Source organism: Pongo abelii, chromosome 18 (genome assembly GCF_028885655.2).
Source record: "Pongo abelii isolate AG06213 chromosome 18, NHGRI_mPonAbe1-v2.0_pri, whole genome shotgun sequence".
Classification (NCBI taxonomy): Eukaryota; Metazoa; Chordata; class Mammalia; order Primates; family Hominidae; genus Pongo; species Pongo abelii.
This window is the reverse complement of record NC_072003.2, coordinates 61,127-66,601: the sequence shown is the minus strand read 5'-3', so window position 1 is coordinate 66,601 and position 5,475 is coordinate 61,127. Positions and strand designations below refer to the sequence as shown.

At 53.2% G+C, this 5,475-nt stretch overlaps 1 pseudogene; it reads left to right on the top strand.

The window, feature by feature from the left end:
* Positions 1 to 2,482: 2,482 nt before the first annotated feature.
* On the top strand, positions 2,483 to 4,786 carry LOC103889694 (tubulin beta-8 chain-like; annotated as a pseudogene).
* Positions 4,787 to 5,475: the final 689 nt, after the last annotated feature.

Below are 5,475 nucleotides of genomic sequence, written 5' to 3'. Positions count from 1 at the left end.
CTAACATTAGAAGAGCATCTACAGGTTTTTGACCCCACACAAAGGGAAGGTGGTCCTAGAAGCTAAAGGGCAGCAGTGGATAATAGGAGAATATTTATGAAAGCGTCAGGCCTTATTGCTAGACACTCCAGATATAACCCTTAAAGCCTGCCAAACCATAAACCCAGCTACTTATCTGTCAGAGTCCACAGGTGCTCCCAGCCTTTCTGGCATACAGGTTGTATTAGTCTGTTATCGTGCTGCTAATAAAGACCTATCTGAGGCTGGGTAATTTGTAAAGAAAAGAGGTTTGATTGACTCACAGTTGCACATAGTTGGGGAGGCGTCACGCTCATGGCAGAAGGCAAGTGAGGAACCAAGTCACATCTCTTACATGGCAGCAGGCAAAAGAGCTTGTGTAGGGAAACTCCCCTTTATAAAACCATCAGCTGTAATCCCAGCACTTTGGGAATCCAAAGCAGTGGATGACCTGAGGTGAGGAGATCGAGGCCAGCCTGGCCAACATGGTGAAACCCCGTCTATACTGAAAGTACAAAAATTAGACAGGCATGATGGCAGGTGCCTGTAATCCCAGCTACTCGGGAGGCTGAGACAGGAATCGCTTGAACCCAGGAATCAGAGGTTGCAGTGAGCCAAGATCATGATAATGCACTCCAACCTGAGCAACAGAGCAAGACTCTGTCTCAAAAATAAATAAATAAACCATCAGATCTCATGAGGCTTATTCACTGTCACGAGAACAGCATGGGAAAGACCCATCCCCTGATTCGATTACCTCCCACTGAGTCCCTCCCACGATATATGGGAATTATGGGAGCTACAATTCAAGATAAGATTTGACTGGGGACACAACCAAAGCATGTCACAGGTTATGAAACAAATTTATTCTAGCAGGCCAGACTTAGGAGAGATGGCCCCTTGACCATCCCAAGGCAGAGTGGTTAACAGATGCAAGTTGTTTTATGCATCAGGAAAACAGGAGGGCTAGATATGCTATTAGTAGTCAGCACAAGAGAATCAAGGCCTTGCTGGCCTCGACCTCAGCTCAAAAAGCTGAGTTAATTGAACTTACGAGGCCCCTGCAGTTGGAAAGGATTTAAAAGTTAACATTTACACTGATTCCAAGTATGATTTTTTAGTGCTTCATGCTTATGCTGCAATTTGGAATGGGTAGGGACTCCTGACCCCAAAGGGCTTTTCCATACAACATCATTCAGATTTTGAGCTTGTTAGAATGCTGCTTTGCTGCCAAAAAGGGACTATAATTAATTGCAGAGGACATCAAAAGAGAGACTGACCGTGTAAAAGGAAATGCCCTTGTAGATGCCACAGCCAAGGCCCCTGCACTGAAAGGGCCAGTGAAGCTTATGGACGTGCTGGTCAGCATACATAGTACTGGGCCAGAACACTCTGAAGAAGAACAAAAATGGGCCAGGGATTGCATTTCAGTCCAGGGCCCCTCGGGCTGGCTGAATGATGGTAATAAATTACTAATGCCAAGTACCAATCACAGGAAGATAACTCAGCACTTTCATGGTTCTTTTCACCCTAGAAGGGATTCTTTGTTTCTGTTAATGTCTCATTTGTTTATAGGGGTAAATCTTTTCAAGACACTAAAACAGGTGACTCAGCACTGTGAGCTCTGTGCCTGACACGACCCAAACGGCCAGCAATTTTCTCCTTCTCCAGTTAAACCTGTCCAAAGTTGAGGAACCTATCCAGGTGAGAACTGGCAACTCTAATGTACCCCATGCCTTTCTGCAGGAGATTCAAATATTTGCTAATGCTTACTGATACCTTCACTGGTTAGATCGAGGCATTCCCCACCCCATCTGAAAACGTTTACCAGAAGAAATAACTCCTCAGTTTTTTCTGAGGAGGGTAATCTAAAAGCCTGCAAAGTGACAATGGCCCATCTTTCACAGCAGGCGTACCCCAACACCTATCCTCAGCTTGAAGAATCCAATATTACCTTCACTCTGTGTGGAGACCGCAGTCCTCTGGAAAGGTGAAAGGGCTAATCCTACTCTAAAGAAGACTCTAGCTAGATCAGAGGCCTGACTATCTCTGACACCCATAGCTTACTGCGGGTTTGAACTGCTCCAAAGTAAAACGTATAATTAAGTCCTGTTAACATATGGAAGGCCTTTCCTAACCACAGGTCTCCTAATAGATGAAAGGACGCATCCATTACAAAAATATGTCATCAATCTAGGACAGGTGCAAAGGCACTCTGTGAATACGGAAACAAGAGTCTTCCCCTCCCACATGGGAGGAAAATTCAGTTTCAGCTTAGCTAGGGATCTAGTCTTACTAAAGACGCGGGAGGAAGTTCTCCAGCTGAGCAGCTTTCCCCAACGTGGAAAGGACCATGCAAGGACACCTGAGCTCTCCAACAGACGTTCAACGCCAAGGGAGTCACAGGTGGGTGCACCTGTGTGGAAATAAAGCTGCTGCTTATTCTGGGAGCCGAATCCGAGGCTGGGGGAGGTGGGCGCGGGGCTATTTAAGCGTTGGCGGAGGGCGGGCTGGGTCGCTGCGCGTTTGCTCCTCCTTCTCGCGCTTCTCCTGCCGCCTTGATCCCGCCTTGGCCATGAGGGAGATTGTGCTCACGCAGGCCGGGCAGTGCGGGAACCAGATCGGCGCCAAGGTTGGCAGCCGGGGCTCTGAGGGCCCAGCCCGGGCCTGCCGGGGGCCGGGGAAGATGTTGGCAGTGGCGGGGGCGGAGTCCCTGCATTGCGGCCCTTGGGCTCCCTGTCGGGGACGCGGTGGAACTGGGCGGCTGGCGAGGCGGCCGGGGTGGACCCCAGGGACACGGCGGCCTAGGGATGGGGGTGGGGATGAGGGGTCGGGGTGGGAGAGGGGGGCTGCGGCGCCTCCGTGACTCAGCCCTGGCCTGTCGGGCCCCTCCCGTCTCTGGCGGTTCTGGGAGGTGATCTCTGATGAGCACGCCATCGACTCCGCTGGCACCTACCACGGGGACAGCGACTTGCAGCTGGAGCGCATCAACGTGTATACTACAAGGAGGCCAGCGGTGAGACCCCCGTTCTTCCCCCACCGCCCTCCTGGGAACGCGGCCCTCCCCTCGCTCATGCGCTCCCGCCCCACTCAGGTGGCAGGTACGTGCCCCGCGCTGTGCTCGTGGATCTGGAGCCGGGCACTGTGGACTCTGTGCGCTCGGGGCCCTTCGGGCAGGTCTTCAGGCCAGATAACTTCATCCTCGGTGAGCTGCGGACGAGGACTGGGGTGCGGCTCCTTAGCCAGGGCAGCCCAAAATCTAGGAATGCCCCCAAGCTCATCCTGTGGGAACTGTGGAGCTAGGGCCCTCCTATCTTCCTAGTCGAGTTGCTCAATGTGCCTCTCCTAAACGGGCTTTGGGAGGAAGGCCCGGGTGTCTCCTCAAGGTGAGGAGCTACTGATGTCCCTGCCGGGAGCTGAGCTGGGGCTGTGGCTACTGCCTTCCCTGAAAATGGGCAGGAGCCACCTGCAGCGAGGTCTGTTAGCCCGTCTCAGGTTTGACTCCTGTCTTAATTTCTAACAGGGGAAGCTGCTGTCCTGTAACTCTGGGGAAGGGGGCTTCATTTGCTCCACCTGCAGGGCGAATGGTGCTCTCACCTCACACGTGACACTTGGCCCTTTTTGCATTATGGTGGTGACCATTGATGACCGTACACCTGGCCATCGAGTGACCGGCTGTACTGTCTAACAGGTCAGTGTGGGGCCGGAAACAACTGGGCCAAGGGGACACTACACAGAAGGCACGGAGCTGATGGAGTCAGTGATGGACGTTGTCAGAAAGGAGGCTGAGAGCTGTGACTGCCTGCAGGGTTTCCAGCTGACCCACTCCCTGGGTGGGGGGACGGGGTCTGGGATGGGTACCCTTCTGCTCAGTAAGATCCTGGAGGAGTACCCAGACAGGATCATAAACACATTCAGCATCCTGCCCTCGCCCAAGGTGTCGGACACCGTGCTGGAGCCCTACAACGCCACCCTCTCAGTCCACCAGCTCATAGAGAACGCGGATGAGACCTTCTGCGTAGATAATGAAGCGCTGTATGACATAACGAAGCGCTGTATGACATATGTTCCAGAACCCTAAAGCTGCCCACACCCACCTGTGGTGACCTGAACCACCTGGTGTCTGCGACCATGAGTGGGATCACCACGTGCCTGCGCTTCCCAGGCCAGCTGAATGCCGACCTGCGGAAGCTGGCCGTGAACATGGTCCCGTTTCCCCGGCTGCATTTCTTCATGCCCGGCTTCGCCCCACTGACCAGCCGGGGCAGCCAGCAGTACCGGGCCTTGACTGTGGCTGAGCTCACCCGGTAGATGTTTGATGCTAAGAACATGATGGCGGCCTGCGACCCCCGCCACGGCCGCTGCCTAACGGCGGCCCCATTTTCAGGGGTCGCAGCCCATGAGGGAGGTGGATGAACAGATGTTCAACATTCAAGATAAGAACAGCAGCTACTTTGCTGACTGGCTCCCCAACAACGTAGAAACAGCCGTCTGTGAGTGACATCCCACCCCGGGGCTGAAAATGTCGGTCACTTTCATTAGGAACAACACAGCCATCCAGGAACTCTTTAGGCGTGTCTCAGAGCAGTTTACAGCAATGCTCAGGCGCAAGGCCTTCCTCCACTGGTACACGGGCGAGGGCATGGATGAGATGGAATTCACCGAGGCCGAGAGCAACATGAACGACCTGGTGTCCGAATATCAGCAATATCAGGATGCCACGGCCGAGGAAGAGGATGAGGAGTGTGCTGAGGAGGAGGTGGCCTAGAACTTCTCCCTTCCTAGGTAAAGGGGGGGAGCAGTGTGGATTCTTTACTGTGTTCTGACAGCCATGTGTCACTACGCACTTGTTCGTTTCTGTCTTCACATCTTCTCCTGCTTTTTAAAGCATTTTTATAGTATGTGGTTTAGACTAATAAAGTATTCTCATAGCATCTGGTTTCACCTCGGACTTCTTTCTGTGGGCCCCCTGGTTACTGCTGCCGGATGCACACAGTTGTCCTGCAAGGCTAAAGCTGTCTGGGTTTATTACATGCCCAGGAACAAGCGTTCTAGTGGCTCCAGGAGGGGACGGTGTGGGCTGTGGACATGGCAGGCAGGCTTCACATGAACTTGGGGATGCCCTGGGCCTTGGGCAGCGATGTGGTGGAAAACCTGTTCCTGAAGGCAAGCCTTGGCTTATCCTATGTACCAAACTTCTAGGGGACCAGTTGGCCACGTGTCTGGAACTTTAAAAGGGGTCAGCGACCCTGGTGGACAATGTCCCCCGAAGTCCCATCTCGGGGTAGGAATGTGGTCAGACAGCTGGCTCTGAAGCAGCAATGAAGGCTGGGCAAGTAGGACCCCAGCCACTCCATCACCATGACGGCCTGGGTGTGTGTGTGTGGCCTCATTCTCTTAATGAGGTGGGCATGGGATATCTGGCAGGGACTAGGCAGGAATCAAGCCCAGTGTCTG